This window comes from Aphelocoma coerulescens, chromosome 19 (genome assembly GCF_041296385.1).
Source record: "Aphelocoma coerulescens isolate FSJ_1873_10779 chromosome 19, UR_Acoe_1.0, whole genome shotgun sequence".
In the NCBI taxonomy this organism is placed as follows: Eukaryota; Metazoa; Chordata; class Aves; order Passeriformes; family Corvidae; genus Aphelocoma; species Aphelocoma coerulescens.
Genome location: NC_091032.1, coordinates 3,050,584 through 3,068,557, shown reverse-complemented (window position 1 = coordinate 3,068,557; position 17,974 = coordinate 3,050,584). Strand labels below are relative to the sequence as shown.

The following is a 17,974-nucleotide window of genomic DNA, read 5'->3' as shown; positions in this document are numbered from 1 at the left end:
TAAGTTTACCAATCACCTGCTGGGATTTTCCTTAGATTCTAATGATGGGGCTAACCGCCTGTCCTGATTACGGCAATTTGGCCAGACATTCCACGTTTTGCTAGTTATTAGTGCAAGGATACCTTTTTCAGCAACCTTTTTAGCTGTTTTGTCAGCTACTTGATTCCCTGTACTAACTGGGGAGTCTCCAAACTGATGGGGTTTACAGTGCATCACAGCTTTTGGCTTTTGTACACTCCGTAGTAGGTGACTTATTTCTTCTCTGTACTTAATAGGAGACCTCTGTGCCAATAACAATTTCCTGTCCTTCTGTATGGTTTCATGGGTACTTTTTTATTAATGGCCCTTAAATCTTGTACCAATCTATATTCTGCATTTTGCTTTTTAACTGGTAATATTGGTGTGTTATATTCTGATTCACACTCTTTCAATAACCCATATTTAAAAAATTTTTCTATACCCCTCCCCTGCCTCCCACTTAATAGAATATTGTTTTTGCTTTACCAGTCTGGCTTCAGCTTTGAGAGTAATCGTCACCAGTTTGGCTACCTTTGATCATTCAGGCATCTCAGTTGCCTATACCAACAGGGTTACAGCATTCTCCACCTCCTCTGGGATTTCTTCCAACGCTTTTGATTCGTGAATTTATATTTCCCTATCCCAGAAAGTTATCTGAACATCCAATTTTTCCAATAATTCTCCTTCCAACAAGGGATTGGGCATTCAGGCTCAACTGGTGTGCTCCCCACTATTTTCTTAATTTAAATAGTAATTGGTGTTTAAAAAAAGGCCTGTTCTCTTTCCTCCCTGTCACACCCTCTATGTGACAGTTTTTTGGCAGCCCAGATGGGACTTCATTAAGAGGGACCAGAGGACTCAGGGACCTGGCTGGTTTTAGCCAGCACCAAGGAATTCTCTGGGACACCCATCGATACCCGATCCAAAAGGATCCAAAAGCACCCTCAATGCTTACAGATTCCAAGCTATGTTTTCTCCTGCACATATTCAGTACTGAGTAAGTTGCTCCTGTACTGATTAAAATTTTACTTTTTCATTCCCCAGCAATAGTGTAACCCATGATTACAAAGCCAATTGCCAATGTATACTTCAGCCACCAACTATTACAATACTCACTCAGTTGTTACCGAATGAGGGGGATCCTACTGCATTCCTTTTGCCATTCTGGATGATTTCTTAGAGTGAAAAACAAGTTGACATAAGGAACTGCATCCCACTTATTCTCCCTTCTACAAAACAACATTAATTGCAATATGGGTATTATCATTTAATGTGCCATTTTCTGGCCATTTTTCTTGATCCTCCTAAGTATATGTCGGCCACCAATGGTTACAATATTCAATAATTTTTCACATAAGTAATTCACATGCTGCTTCTGTCCAATGCTTCAATAAGCATTTCAGTGGTGAGGTTTTAGGAATCTGATCATTATCAGTCAAATCACCAATGATCATAAACATACTTGTAATATCCACACTAAGTTTCTTAGCTGTGCTGTGTGCAAAATAGCAAGTAATACACAAACACCAACACATACTAAACAATACACAAAGATATTAAATGATACATAGACACTGACAAAAACTACAGGCATATAAGTTTTCAACTTAGCAATTCCGATTGTCCAACCCAGCAATAGCTTTTGTTTATGACACCAAGGCTTTCCACTTGGATACTCTACTTAGTCCAACCCTGCGCAGCTTTCACCACGTCAGACAGGCAGACTGGGGGACTCTAACCCCCTCCCTTTTCAGAATAGCAAAAGAAGTGTCTTTTCGTACCAATTCCAGGGGATGTCACCAAGAGCCTTTTGGATTGGGGATTGATGGGGGTCCCAGAGAATTCCTTGGTGCTGGCTAAAACCAGCCAGGTCCCTGAGTCCTCTGGTCCCTCTTAATGAGGTCCTATCTGGGCTGCCAAAAAACTGTCACCAAATGGGGTGAAAGAAACTTATCCAACACCAATCTGATGTGAATAAGCAGACACTTCTTTATTTCAGCACTGGGAACATGGGGGATAAGTCTCCAAGGGTGTTTGGTTCAGTAAACAAAACCCACCCATTTTATATACTTTTTCTGATCATCATTGTTACATAAGTTCTTTTACATATGTATAATATTCCCACCCTTAAATTTAACCTTTACAATTATTGGTTTCACTAGTTGTATAACTTCATTAATACTCCTACCCTACGACAATCATTGGTCATGTCTACTGAGCTGTACATTGGAATCCCTGATATTCAAATTTAGATGGGAAGGGTAGGGGGTTTCCAAGAAGCATGACTGGTGTGCATGATGGTCTCCATAGTTTCGGGAACAAAACACAGGAACTCCAGTTACTTCTTAGTGAAGTTTCTGTGGTTGCGTATTTTAAACAGCACTCATAACATTCAGATACCTTATATTTCACAATTTTCTTCTTTCTTTTATATGATTAAGTCTGTTATTTTATGAGAATATCTATAACACTGTTGTCCTGTCTGCTGCCTAGGACCCTCTGCAGGGCTGTCTGAGCCTGGTGGTGGCTGGCACCTCTCCTGCTCTGCCAACTTGTGCACAACCCGTTTGGCTTTCATTTTAGAGACACTTGGTTCCTGGCTGGTGCAGCTGGAGGAAAATTGGTGAAGCACAAACTGCTGCAGCAGTGTCTGTACAAGCCTGCAATGGCAGCAACTGTTCAGAGACATGAATAATTACTCAGCAGCCATGAATGATTCCATTGTCCATGTTAACCAGTATGTTCCTTGAAACATCTCACCACACAAATTTGCCAGATTTTCAAAGCAGCAACTTCTTTTATGCTGGAAGAAGATGCTTAGGGGTCCCCATGACCAATTGCTAGTGCCTGCAATTTTGGATAGCATGTTAAGTTGAGGGGTTTTATTTGTGAACTTTGGAAAAATGCATATTTACTGCCACTGTAAACCTCTGGCACAAAAGGTAAGTTATTTTTAAATGCTTCTCTCTTCTTTTAGAAGAGTTACAGTACATGAGCTAGTGCAGAATTCCTGCCTGCTCTATAGACTTTACATTGTCATTAAAAGTGATGGTAATAGAAGGTTCTTGATCATTTGATGTAAGATCATCAGCGTGAGGGGACAGGAGACCAAGACATTCTACTCCTGCTGTCTGCTAGAATGAACGAAGCCAAATACAGCCTGTGTCCCCATGTGTCTTCCACAATATTTCATTACCTCGCTATTAGTGCTATTAGTGAGGTAATGAAATCAATCTACTCTTTGCATTTTGGCTGTGGTTTCATGGTTGCCCTTGATTACTTGTATGTGTTGATGCACACAGAGGGATACAAACGAATGGGAAGAATCCTGACCTGGAGAAATACCAAATTTCCACTCTTCTGAGGACCCATGTCATAGCAATAATGGTCTTACCAGTAGGAAGCACCTGGCACACAGGACTCTCAAAATGAATCATAATGTGATGTTGTGTAATCAAAAGGCATCTCCTCTACCCCTAGGACAACCCATGCCTGCAGGGCAACAGTCTGGACACAGCCTCTGAAGGATGTCCTGGCAGTGAGTTTCCATTTTGTAGGCAGGTAAACTCCTCCTGTCTTCCCGAAGGATTTGCTTGAGTAACTTTTGAGCAGGGTGTACTTACAACATCTACATCTGTATGAAATGGTCAGTATCAGCTGCGTGTGCAGTAAGGTGCAGCTGGAAGATGGCAGCATGAAGATATGGTGCAGCATGAAGTTATGAATGCCTTCCACTGCAAATGCCATGTAAACAGCAAAGGGAACTGACAAATTGATATAGTAAATAGTTGTGGCTGCTTAGAAAGATTTGGTGCTGAAGTTCTTCACCAGTGGTTACGCCTTTCCTGCACAGGGTCTGCAAAAAGGAGCCATCCAAGTACTGCAGGGTGAAATCTACTGGTTTAGGTTAAGGTGGTGATGTGTAGGGGATGGCTTTTTAAAAATCTTTTGGGGGTTTTGAAGTGTTTTGGTTGTTGGGGTTTGGGATTTGTTCTTCTAGGCTGCTGCAGAATGCTTTTGTCCACAGTGTAAATGATGAGGACAATTATGTCCAACTGAACAGCGACAAGGAACCGTAAGAGCCATGATATCTTGAGTCACTCAGATCTCTTGTTCAGGGTACTTTGGTCAGTGTTTGCAGCTGGGTATTTGTTTTGCACAAGTCCACGGCCTCCAGTGGTGGTACAAGGCTGGCCAAAGCATATCCTGCAGGGCCCTTTCCAAGCTTCTGAGCTTTATTCCCTAGATGGATTTCTTGCTATTTATTATGACTAGGAGGAAGCTGAATGCTTTCAAATGAGCATGCTTCCATTTCCTTTACAAATGAGATTTACTTGAAGATGTACTGTTTGGTGGCTATTTGACCAACTCTAAAATGCACTGTGAACATTCTGGAAATACATCAGCAGTTTTAGGAGTCTACACACTGTAAATAAAATGTTATTTATGAAAAATGATAGCTTGATTTAAAATCTCTTGGTTTTAATAGCAGTACTTTTGACTGGGATCAAATTTTGAAATGCAGCATTTTCCTTTGAATGGAAAACTTCCCATCCACATTTACTACATCGAAGCAAAATTCAAAGGAAAGGAATAGTCATGTCAAACAAAACATTTGACTCTTTTTAGCCAGGAAAAAGGATCCATTACGTTTAACGTCTTTGGAAATGAAATAAAAGACTGCTCTGCTATGAAGTTCCTGATTAAGCCAAAGTAAGGCTTTCTGCTGGCGGAGGCTGTTGCTGCCATCGTTGGTTCTGGAGAGCAGTTCTGGGTGCTCAGCGTGGCCTATCCGTGCGAACAGGGGCTTACAGTGAGGCCCCGAAACCCTCCTCGCCCTCCGACCTGCCGCAGGAAGGGCGCGGTAGGGCAGGGCCGGCCATTCCCCGCCAGTGCCCCTGGCGCGGTGCCCGGCGGGAGCTCCGGCCCGGAGACTGCGTCTCCCGGCGGCCCCCGCGAGCGCCTGCGCCGCCGCGGCTGCGCGAGCGAACCATCCCCCGCCCGGTGCGGCGCTGGGGTCAGCCCGATACGGCGCGGGAGGAACGGGGCCACTCGACAGCGGCGAGAGCCCGCGGGGAAACCGCCGCAGCCCCGGCCTTCCCTCCGCAGCCGTGCGGCGTCTCCAGCCAGAGGGACCGGACTGCCTGCGCCCGGGACGGGTGAGCGGGGAGGGGGGGGGGGGGGGGAGGCGGGTGAGTGGGAGGGCGGGTCCGGGCCCGGCGGGGCGGGGCGGGACGAGGGACGGGCCGTGACGCGCGGCCGCGGAGGCTGTGGGGTTGTGAGGGGCCGGCGGGGGGGGGGTCGGTGGTCGGGGCTGCTGCTCGCGCTGTTCTTTCGGGGGGGTGCGCTCCTTCCGCCGGCTCCGCCCGGCTCAGCCGCTGGCAGCAGGGGGCGCTGCCGCCGCGCTACCGCGCCTCCCATTGGCTGGCAGGGCGGCGCGCGCATGCCCGAGCGCTGCGCGTGGCGGCGGCCGCCGGGCGCGGAGGGGAAGGGGCGGAGCGGGGCGGGTGAATGCGCTGCGCCGGAGCTGGGTTGGCCTTGGGACAGCGGCTCCTCAGGCCCGGCATTCGCGGCTGCGAGCAGGGGAGAGGCCTGGGTCCAGCTCGGGCCTGCGTATGGCAGCGCGCGGCGGTGAAGTGAGGAGCCCTGGCCTCACCCGAGGCAGGCGCTGGCACCCAGGCTGCAAAGCCGCTGGGTAGAAATTATGGAATCACAGAAAGCTCAGGGTTGAAAAGGACCTTAAAGATTATTTAGTTCGAACTCCCTGCCGTGGGCAGTGTGAGAAATAGAACTCACTCTTCCATCAAATTTTGAAATAATAAGGGACAAAGTCAACAAGGCAAAAGGTAACAGCGCTGGGTGCATAGCCACAGCCAGGGCACACAATCAACAGTAGCAGTCCCCCTTACACACCCCTGGGTATTGCATCAGGTAATAACATAGTCATAAACCATCTTTCATATTAAAACCTTTTTTGGGCTAATTAGCATGGCTCCTCCCCCATCCCACCTTTTTAGAGCATGTGCTGTTGTCTTCATAGAGGGCAGTTGCTACTTTTCCATGCATTCAAGAGGTTTTGATTCCCTCATTGGTTAGATGTTATCCAGTTACAACAATCCTCCTATCTCAACACAGCGTTCATGTTAAAAATAGCTCTAAACCTCAGTGAAAGTCAACACCCAGTCCCCTCCCCTCATAACAACGAAAGCACTTCCACAGTGCCAACATTACAATGCACAACACATCTGTGAAAGCCAACACTATAAAATGGATTTTTTGCAGGCAGGGACACCTTCCACAAGACCAGGTCGCTCCTAGGGCTGCCCAACTTGATCATGAACACTTCCAGGGATGGGGCAGCCACAGCTTCTCTGGGCAACCTGTGCCAGTGCCTCACCACCTTCAAAATATCTCATCTAACCCTGCTCTCTGTCAGTGTGAAGCCCTTCCCCTTAGTCCTGTCTCTGGCCCTTGTTCAAAGTCCCTGTTTAGCTCTTTTGTAGGCTGCCTTCAGGTTCTGGAAGGCTGCAATTAGGTCTTGGAGCCTTCTTTTGTCCAGGTTGAACATCCCAATTCTCTCAGCCTTTCCTCATTGAGTTGTTCCATCCCTCTAATCAGCTTGGTGGCCCTGTGTGCGACAGCATGGCTACTAGCAAAGAACAGCTCTAGCTGACAACAAAGAATTGCTGCAGAAGCCTGTGTGCCTGGTGTTAAAGAGAGGTTGGCATATAACTGTACACCTGTATGGATCTATAACCTTATTAGACTCTCTCGGCTTCACAACAGTGTGTTTAATCACAAAATATTTTGGGTATCACCTGCTGTGTTGCCAGTTCTTTGTTTACAGGCTTCTTTTACCAAGGGTTTGTGAGGTGCTTGAGAGAAACATCTGCATGGTGACTATTTCATGAGTGCAGCTGCTAATCACGTAGCCGAGTTGTCAGTGTACAAGTCTTTCAGTCAGTATCTCACAACAAGGAGCAACTTTTAGACTCCTTTTTAAAATATACTGTTGAAGAATGGTTAGAGGATCAGGGACATGGATCATTGATAAAGCTGAAGGGTACAGATCAATAAAAGAGCTGTACAAGCAAATGCCTGCATGAGAAAAGGCCTGCGTGAGAAACAAGCCTGAGAACCAAAAGGGAGTTTTAAGGAGGTACAGTGCTGTGCTGATAAGATGTACTGACCATGAGAAGGGAGGAAGAACTTTGATTTCTCAAGTTAAAACATAAATAATAGAAGCTTGCCAATGTAGTCTTTTATCTAACCCAATTATGTAGAAACAAGAATGCGCTTTCATAAGTTCAAACCAATCAAGAACTGACAAGCATGTGTACTCATACTATGTAAGTGCCTCTGTATTATCAATAAACGAAGCTTGCTTTATCAATCACACTGATTGTCTGCATGTCTTCCCCCGCCAAAGTCAGCAAAAATATACCTAATATTTTTTTCTGCTTGTCTAACTTTAACACTGCATTTAAGATAACAAAATCCAGCAAAGCATTTTAATGAAATGAAAATCAGTAACAAAATTTTAAAAATAGACTTGTAATTCTGTTATGTAAATTGGATGGCTTAAAAGTTTGTCTCCTAAACAGCCTGGTACAGGGTACCCTAGGGACAGCTGAGATACCACTTCTGGTAAACTTTTTTCTTGTCCATCAGGACATGAAAACCTTTTCATAGAAGTTTGGTTGAAACTTGTGTTCCTCTGAAAATATTGTATGTTTGTAATTTTTTGAGGAGAAAGTTCCTGACAAATTCCCAAACTCCAGCTTGTTGAGTTGACTTTTATTTTTGGTCGCTGGACTTTTTATTCTGGGTGAAGAGAACCTCACAATAGGATTGACATACGTGCCAATATTCTTCTTTTAATGCAAGGTAGGAAAGAGGATCTTAGTAATTATAGGCCAGTTAGTTTGACCTCGGTACCTGGAAAGGTAATGGAGCAGTTTATATTGAGTGCCATCACGCAGCACTTACAGGATAGCTGGAGGATCAGACCCAGCCAGCGTGGGTTTAGGAGGGATAGGTCGTGTTTGACCAATTTGGTCTCCTTTTATGACCAGGTGACCCACCTGGTGGATGCAGGAAGGGCTGTGGATGTTGTCTATTTGGACTTCAGCAAGACCTTTGACACTGTCTCCCACAGGATACTCCTGGAAAAGCTGGCAGCCCACAGCTTGGACAGGAGCACTCTTTGCTGGGTTAAGAACTGTCTGGATGGCCAGGCCCAGAGAGTGCTGGTGAATGGCACTGCATCCTGTTGGCAGGCAGTCACTAGCGGTGTCCCTCAGGAGTCTGTGCTGGGGCCAGTTCTGTTCAATATTTTTATTGACATGGATGAGGGTATTGAATCTTTCATTAGTAGATTTGTGGATGACACTAAGCTGGGAGCGTGTGTCGATCTGTTGGAAGGTAGGAGAGCTCTGCAGAGAGACTTGAAATGGTTGGGTGGATGGGCAGAGTCCAGTAGGATGAAGTTTAATAAGTCCAAGTACCGAGTCCTGCATTTTGGCCACAATAACCCCCTGCAATGTTATAGGCTGGGGACAGCGTGGCTGAACAGTGCCCAGGCAGAAGGGGATCTAGGGGTCCTGGTTGACAGTTGATTGAACATGAGCCAGCAGTGTGCCCTTGTGGCCAAGAAGGCCAGTGGTATCCTGGCCTGTATCAAAAGCAGTGTGGCCAGGAGAACCAGGGAAGTCATTCTTCCTCTGTACTTGGCACTGGTGAGGCTGCACCTTGAGTACTGTGTCCAGTTCTGGGCCCCTCAGTTCAGGAAGGATGCTGAGATGCTCGAATGCGTCCAGAGGAGGGCAGCAAGGCTGGTGAAGGGCCTGGAACACAAGCCCTATGAAGAACAACTGAGGGAGCTGGGATTGTTTAGCCTGGAAAAAAGGAGACTCAGAGGTGACCTCATCACTCTCTACAACTTCCTGAAAGGTGGGGGTTGGTCTCTTTCTCCAGGCAGCAGCGACAGAATGAGAAGACACAGTCTTAAGCTGCGCCAAGGGAAATATAGGTTGGATATTAGGAAGAAGTTTTTCACGGAAAGAGTGGTGAAGTACTGGAATTGTCTGCCTGGGGAGGTGGTAGAATCACCATCCCTGGATGTGTTTAAAAAAAGACTGGACATGGCACTCGGTGTTAGGGCATGGGTTGGACTTGATGATCTTAGGTCTCTTCCAACCTGGTGATTCTGTGATTCTGTGACATGTAATTGATTCCATGGAAGTCAGTGTTCTGGTTCATTTGGTTAAATGCAATAATAGGAACAAGAGAGAGAGCTGCAGAGGGAATGAAGTGACCAAGTGGAGGGGACTGATTACTGCTGAAGAGTGATGGGATGATTGGTTTCCCAGTCAGTGCCCTGATGTGTGCTGTGGTACGCAGCAGTACACCAAGGAGGACGCAGGGCACTTGACTTCGTGAAGCTACTGTGCAAAGGTGTCCGCTTTGGATACCAGCTGTAAACTGACCAGATGATTTTTTTTTCCCCAAGGTGATGGAATGTGAATGGGTGCTTAGTGTTGGATTAGCTCTTTTTGAGAGCCCCAGAAGAATGAAAAATATTTTGTTTGCCCTTAAACCTATCTGAGTCTTTTGTTTGCTGCACGTGACCATTGCAGTATGACATAGAAATACAAAGGACCAGCTTGCACTAGTGAGGACAGCAATTTCTCTCTCTGAAAAATGTGTCAGCACCAATGCTGTTATAATTAAAGAAATACCTTAATTCACTTCTCAAATATTCTGTGTAAGTGTTGATGGACACACAGAGCTGAAGTAATTATTAGTCAACCTGATCATCATGTTGACTTAGTAAATATAATTACACTGGTAAAGACAGGAATTATCAGATGGTCAGGTATGCTGTGATTAATATTTCATTTTGTTTACATGATTCCAGTGTAACTTAAGAATGCCTAGATGCTGCAGTAGGACACTTTTCAAATAGCAGCTGCTGGAATTGTGTTTTATTCTTTTAATGGTTCTTAAGAGTATCAGAGGTCATGTAGGCTGACTAAAGAGTCATGGTGATGAGTACCATAAAATTACCTAGAAAAAAAATGGAATTAGTTATCCTTGGTTTTGGGGAGGTCTCACAGCTGTGTGATGAACCATCCCCCTCCTCCTCATCCTCCCCTAGCAAAGCACTGCTGGTTTCTTGTGACTTGGTGCTGAATCAGTGCTGTTGGATGTGTTGGAACTGCACAATGCCCATTCTGTAAGAAGAACTGGAACACAACCAGCCTGGTTGTGCCAACTTTTACCAGTTCACTGACTGGTCAGGTATGACTTTGGGGCCGCCAACCACCAGGGACCACCAAAGAGACCCCCAGGACAGAAAAACACATGCGTAAAGGGTAGGAAAAAGATGTTAATGATTTGAGGGAAATGATTACTGTATGTATGTTTATTCTGGGAAAATCAATGAATATGTATATAAATATATAATAGTATATAAACTTTTCTGTAGTTAGCATGCACAATATTTCAGAGGAAATATCCCCTTGTGCATCTGTCTGAACAAAGAATGCCTGCTTCTTAATGCTACATTGGCGTTAAGGAGGTTTTTTATTTTTAACAGTTTTTGGTACTGTGAGCGCCCTTACTCTTAAGCTTATTGTGTGTATGCATGAGCATCATAGTGGCTGGAAGAAACTGAAAATTGTTGCTTACAGAGTATTTTTATAATTTTGATTATAAATGATGTGGGAAATTGGCTATGTGAGAAAGGGCACATAGACCCTTAGCAGCTTGCTGAGCAAGATCTTCAAAACACCGCACGCATCTTGTGTAACAATTGAAGTTGCATGTAGCCTGCTCAACAACTGAGCTACCATTGAGTTCTTATTGCTGAGCCATGTGTTTTATTGCAGAGATAGCAAGGATAGTCTTTGGCAGCAAAACAATAAGACTCTTGTGGTTAGGAAAGACAAAGAAAAAGGAGAACCGCTGACCACAGAAGGGGAACTAAGGGAGGGGTTAGAGATCAGCTAAGACGACGTGAACCACTTAGAATGCGCCTTTATGAATATGCATGAGCCTATTATTGATAGTATATAAGAAGCTTTGGTACGATCAATAAACGAATTCCTGCTGATCACTCATATTGAGCATTCAGGTTTTCCCTCCATCGCGACAAAATGATGATCAATGACATGTTGTAACAGTGAAAATAGATCATCCTAATGCGACTGCATAGTTCAACCATGGGCAGATGCTGATCGGTGAAGATGAGACTCTCCTGAATCTGTGTGTGCTGTGGCTAGGATGGATGTGTCACAGAAAATCAGAAAAACTGGTGGTGGTAGATTTGCACCCCAACAGTTTTTATGCTAGGATATCTGAGAGCTGTCAGACTGAACTACCTCTGTAACACGGGATCACTGGACCAAACTGCAGGAAAAGTAATGCAGATTTTTAGCCAAGGTCTGTTTAAAAAGATTCATTTGCAATTAACAGCTTGTAAGTATTCATTTGTAGAATTTGGAATTGTGTTCTTTATATGATACGGAAATTGGCTAGAGAATATACTTACACAATTTGAAGTATCAGAAAGCAGGCATTCTTTATTACAGCACTGGGTGCATTCAGAGGGTTTTTCCTCTAACTGAATGTGTGTTGTGAAACTTCACAACTTTATTCTATCATGTTCATACGTATTTATTACAGCATATTTCCTAGTGCATAAACATCACTTTTCCTAGAACTGATTGGTATGCATCTGCCTTCAACTGGAAATCCTTTTATGGTCCTAGAGGGCCATCTAAAGGGGTCTCAGGTGGTTGTACTCACTGAGTGCCCCCAATGTTAGAGATGACCTTGCCTTGAATATCTCTTAGGACATGTACTCTTGTTACATAACTGTACCACAAAAACCACTATGTTCCTCATTATCTATTTCTCCACTGATTCCAGCTACATTTATCATCCTGGGTGTCTACTTCTACATTCTTTTATCTATTTTGCTACTTAGTCTTTAAACTCTATTTTGCAACTTCAAGGGAACTGAAAGTTTCTATCCTCCATGTTGTCTGTCAGTCAGGACAGTATTTGGCAGAGTTAAATATTCTGAATTGTATCTTGACCCAGAAGGCAAAGAAGCCAAGAGGTGAAAGATGCAACAGCCAAGATTAGTCTAGTTTAGTTTGATTATTTTTTTATTAATTATTTTTTATATTAATTATGTATTTTGTTGTGTTCCTTCTTTGTAATTGTCACTGAAAATCAGGAAATAAACTCTCCAACCAGTTTGTTAGTTTAGAAAGTCAACATTACTTTATTCAGCACTGAGGTACATGGGAGATTGCTCCACCGAACATGTACCCCAATTATCAAAACTTTTAACTTTATACATTTTAGCAAACAAAGGAATCGGTGTTCATTGGCTACAAGCTACACAGTTCTCTTATTAAGAAGTATTCTATCTTCTACTGTTTAATGATTTCTTGCTTCTCATTCTAATTAGTCCACATTTTCACTCTTCTTGTTATATTTTTCCCAGATAGGGAGAGTTACAGTACAATTGCTGAATTGTCTTTGTTAATTTTTTCGTTTTCTCTGGTTTCTGCAAGATACCCTTGTAGTCTATAAATTCTGCATTCCTGGTGTCCACTTCTCAGTAGTGTATCTCTCTCCCAGGCTTTCTTAACTTCCTTCCCCAGGTCTGAGAGCATCGAAACATGTCAAGCCCTAAACTTTAGTTTGTTTTTCTTACACATGAACATCACCCACAGCTTTCCTGTCATTATCTGTTTCACAGGTTAAATCTTCCCTCTTGTTGATTAGGTCCCTACAATTTCCAACACTGCTGCATAAACTCCTTTTTAAAGAAATAGCACTTGTTTGGTACCGTCATAAAGCATGCAGTTTTGTACTCTGCTGAAATAACTTTTTCTCCCCAAATAGTGACCCATGGGGATCTAGCAGGAGCTGGTTGTCTTTCCCCATGGGAATATATCTTCAGTGGTTTGTAAAGTTGAGTTCACCCAAATTTGCATCCAACTGTATTTTAGGGTTCTTGGGAGTTACCTTCTTTTTCATCAGTGTGTCAGGATTTGGTTTAGTGTTTGTAATGCTGGGTGAGGGGGTAGCAGAGAGGTGTATGCTCTGGCATCCACAGCTGCTTTTCGGGAGAGTTGCAGAAAAGGGATAGACGTATCATTTTGGGAATACCTGCTTGCATGCCTCTAGTGAAGGGTAAAAACTATTGCTTATTAAGACTGTAAGAAACACGTATTCTTTCAATCCCCACCCCAATTTTCCATATGTATTCTTTATATGTTTATATGTTTAAATAATGTATTCTTTATATGGTTTTTTTCTTCATAAAGCTGAAGTATTGTTTTGCTTTTACTTTTTGTGTGTCAGACATGCAATTCTAGAGGGGGTATCTGTTACCTCTGGGTTTCTCACGGTTGGCGTGTCTGCGTCGTGTGAGTACAGGAGCAATGGAAAGTATCTGTGCCTTGTGTTTTTGTTCTCTCTTGTCCCAAGTATTGCAAGTGTTTTTGTTCTGAAAAGTAGAAGTCATCAAGAAACATGAGGAGTGACATACGTGTTGGTTTTGTGTGAGAGACTGGAATTTTAAAGGTTAAGGATTCAAACAAGTGGCAGTTTGCAAAAGCAGCAGGTGCTTTGCTGAGGCCAGGTTTGTACTTCCTAACCAAAGGGAAGGAGAGTTTTTGGGTATGTGGTGATTAAACCTCTGATCTGTATAAGAAGAGCTCAGGTGCAGAGGGAATGCACACCCACCACAGGAGGATGACTACGACAAATCGACCTTTGTTTAACTGACAAGGTGGATTTTAATCCAGATGGGAGAGAAGGCTGGTAAGAACCATCGGAGACCGTCAAAGTGCCCCCAGACTCATTTCTGAGGCCTTCCACAATAGGATTGTGCATGACCAGCAGTGTTGCACCAGGCACTGTAAATCTCCTCCCTTCATGGGAGGCATTTGGGTGTTCCCACCTGAACTGAACTTACACTAACCCATTGAACTCTGTGTTTCACGAGCTTCCCCTACCCCTGATGGATCAGGACTACAACCATCACTTTGACCAACAGATATCTAAACTGTAACAATCAAATCTTGTTGCTGGATCCATGGGTAGTGATATTTATCCTCTCCACTATCTACTCTTATCCTTTCTTCCCCTTTCTTTCTTTTCCTTATATATTTTCTTGTATGACGTCTTTGTATTTCTATATTGTTATATTAATGTAGATAATAACTGAAACAGCTACATACCTATTTTCCATTGCAACTAAATTGTTCTAAAATAAACCTGCCATATACATACATAAATATATATGTATACTTTTATATATATATGTACTGATCTTTCACTGTTCATTCATTCTAATCTGCCCCAGGGGGCCTATTAACATGAACCTCATTTACCCTGCCTTAAGGGGTGGATTGTAACATTTGGTCTTTAGTTTTTTCCTTCTAAAAGGAAAATTCAGGGATTTTTTAGCTCAGTATTGTGGTGGTCTTCACCTTAGGCAGTGTGCTGGTCCTAACTGGGATAGTTAGTTTTCGTACTAGCTCGTAAAGGACCCTGTTTTGGATTTCTTCTGGAAACAGTGATGATAACTCAGGGATGTTTTCATTATCTCTGAGCAGTATTTGCACAGAGTCAAGACCTTTTCTACTTTTCACCCCACCAGTGAGGAGGCTGGGGGTGCACAAGGAGTTTAGGAGGACACAGCCAGGACAGCTGACCCCAGGGCCATCACAGATGGTATGGTGTCATGCTCAGCATACAGAGCCAGGGGAAGAAGGGAGGGGTGGACATTCAGAGTGATGGCATTTGTTTTTCCAAGTCACTGTTAGATGGGATGGAGCCCTGCTATCTTGGTTCAAGACAATTTTAAGAGGTAGACACTCTCATTAAATGAGTTACCTCTGCTTAGTTTCAACCCATCCCTTTCTACCAATAAAGAGAAAATGAATATGAGCAGAGATAAATGAAAAAACAACAGTTTACTAACAAGAAACAGTCAAAAAAATAACAGCAAATAATCACTAGGTACAAAATTGCTAAATCTCACCAACTCCTGGGGATTTTCTCCCAAAATGGCAGAAATACGCCTTCCAAGATGGCGCCTGCCAATGGTGACCACGTGTAGGGAGGCAAAGGGAAAATGGTATCTGACCCTCCCCCCAAGAAGATGGCCTTCGCAGGCAGCTGTGTGGTCTGGGAGACAAAGGGGAAGGATGGTGGCAAACCCTCCAGGAAAGGTGAGAGCTTACAGAGCAGTGCTAGTGGCAGATAAGAATTGCTGGGGTGTGTGAGATCAGTGCTACTGCTCACTGAAGATGCTGGACTCCGCCAGCGTTGGTGCTAACTGCCTCAGGTCCCTGCTCTGATGGCGGAGGGAGAACTGACTCTCCACACCGACAAGCAGTGCCTGAGCCTGGATCAGTTTAGGCTTTGTGTGGCTGATAGGTGTTGCAAAATTCACTCTGAAATGGTTTCTGATTGCTAAATGCAGTTTATCTGAGTTGCTACTGTTGCAAGCCCAGAAAACCTCAAGGGGAACAACCCCCTCATTAGCAGAACCTCAACCGTGAGCAAATGCTACCAGGCAAGAGAGCTCTTTACCCAAGCCAGAAACCACGAGGCCAGAGTGTGCTTTGCTTCAGTGCTCAGACTTAAAAGCCAGGGCAGCCCTCAGCCCTGTTTCTGGCCACGGCACCAGGCCTTAAAGTTGCAGTTTTGGGCACAGATAGATATGGAATACAATAACATTTTGGGTTACCTACAACACCTGGGGATGGCCAAACACCTGCCTGAGGAAGCAGCTGTTTGGGGCTAAGTTGTAGCTGGGGTTAGATCACAGGCAGGAATGTATTTGCAAGGCTTTACATGGGCAAAGGCACATCTTGGCGAAGTTAAACCAAAGAATTTATAGATAGTTATGACTAGCTGATCTGGAAGTTTTAAGATTATTAGATAGTGGTACTCTGTTCCAAAGATGTTTTTGAAATTTGTGTTACTATGTAGCACGTGTTTGGAAAATAATTGCAGCAAGTAGTGCTTAGTCTTGTGAATTCCTAAACATAGACAGTGTTTAATCCTATATTCACCTGGGTGTGCAAGTGGATATCTTAGCCTTGACAATAAAGACTGTGTGCCTGATGAGAAGGTATATTTTCACCAGATCACATAGCTGGAATGCAGTCAAAGAGAAGGAACTGGTTTTAGAAGGCTTGTGACCATAAAAAGATAAATGTGAGGAATGGGATGTTCCCCAAATGACCACCAGAGACCCTCAAGAAACTCCAACTCTAATGTAAATGAATTCTGAGAAGGGATTTAAAGATGTAAAAGAATTCATGGGAATGTTTGGCAATACGTATGATTTCAGGGAAATGTGATGAATATGTATTAATTGCATAGATATAAACTGGTATGTTAGATGGCTGGGGGTGTGTGGATACAAATATTACTGCTAGCAAGAATTTTTCTTGCTTCTTTCCAGTCCCGTGGGATACTTTTCTCTCTCAGAGAAGATATTTGTAGAGTTCTATAAACTATGAACACCTGCGACCTTGCAAAGCCTTGTTTATAGTACAGTAGAAAAATATTTTGACAATGGATGTTTTAGGATTTTAGCCAGTCACCCCAGGGGATGGCTGATCCTTTGACCAATTAGACTATAAAGAAAAAAGTCTATAAAAGAGTTGTAAAATAATTAAATAAATCAATCTTGCTGCACAATTCCTGCCTGCTGGATCTCTCTTCTCCTCCCTACCACTGCAGGACACTGTGATAGGGGTGTGCATGTTACAAGGAGCAATCCCCCACCCAGTGCTGAAATAGATGCCCGCTTTCTAATTCTGCAATGACAGTATTAAAGAGTTTTGTTTTTCCCATCGTTTTTGGTGACAATTTTTAAGGTGTTAACACTTTTCTCAAGGCTTTGCATTGGGGATTTACATTGGACAGTGGTGTTGTCACACCCTTTCTAAGAGCTGAATCTTGGAAGAGCAGCCAGGTTCATTAGATCTACTGAACCATAGCCTACTCCTTCTAATAAAAACCACTGCCCCAGTGGTTAAAAAAGGATAGTGGAGAAAACTGATGCTTGAAAGGGAGAAACTGGCAAAATGTGGGGAAAGAAATTAAAATTAATTCTTTCATATATGAAGTACTAAGGCCTGAACAACAGGCCCTGACTGAGGCCTGAACAACATGTCCTAAGTGAAAGTTGATCTCTAGATGAAACTTATATATATAACCCAATGTTAAATATTGTCTTGGGGTGACTTTATGATGTGTATCCCCTATCGCTGCTGTACACCCAGAAATTAATTTTGTGCCTTTCTATGCCTTTAAATGGAGCCTGAGAGGGGGGAGAGAAAAAAAAACTGAGTGTACTTCTTCAAAGCAGTTGTTTCAAGGACACAGAGATAGAGATGGCTCTCTGTGTTCAGCTGCGGCGGCAGAGCGAGAGTGGAGAAGCACCCTGCTTGCTTTTTTTTCCAGCCAGTTTTTCGGTTTTCTTTCCCTCTGGAGAGTTGAACTTTGTTTTCCTGGGATTTCGATTTTTTCCCTTCTTCTTTTCTGGACTGTTTCAACATCTGAACACATCGGGAGGATTTTTTTCATCAAGGCCCTGGAGGAGGGCCCACCCCATCCCACCTCTGAGGAGGAGGGGAGAGGCTACCTACAGAAGTGTACAGGGATTCCTTGTGGAGCAGGGGCATATGATACCCCTGGAAAGATTGGACAACCCAGGGTTGCTGAGGAAAAGCCCCTGAACTGGCCCCTGGCTGCAGGCAGGCCTGGAAAGCACCTGGCTGCAGGCAGCCCTGAAAGTCCTTGGCAAAGTTATACACTGGTCGGCTCCCCCCACTGATTAGAGGCTGTCTAGAGGGACTGGGCGTGAATCTTTGCAAAAGTAGATATAAGCTTGCATAATTAAACA

The 17,974-nt window shown here is 43.8% G+C and overlaps 1 protein-coding gene across 1 annotated transcript in view; it reads left to right on the top strand.

The window, feature by feature from the left end:
• Positions 1-4,998: 4,998 nt before the first annotated feature.
• Positions 4,999-17,974, top strand: part of GTF2I (general transcription factor IIi) — a 117,751-nt gene continuing 104,775 nt past the window's right edge. The window contains exon 1 of the mRNA XM_069033721.1: positions 4,999-5,177. The gene's annotated coding sequence lies outside the window, so the exon portion shown is untranslated. The remainder of the gene's footprint in view (positions 5,178-17,974) is intronic.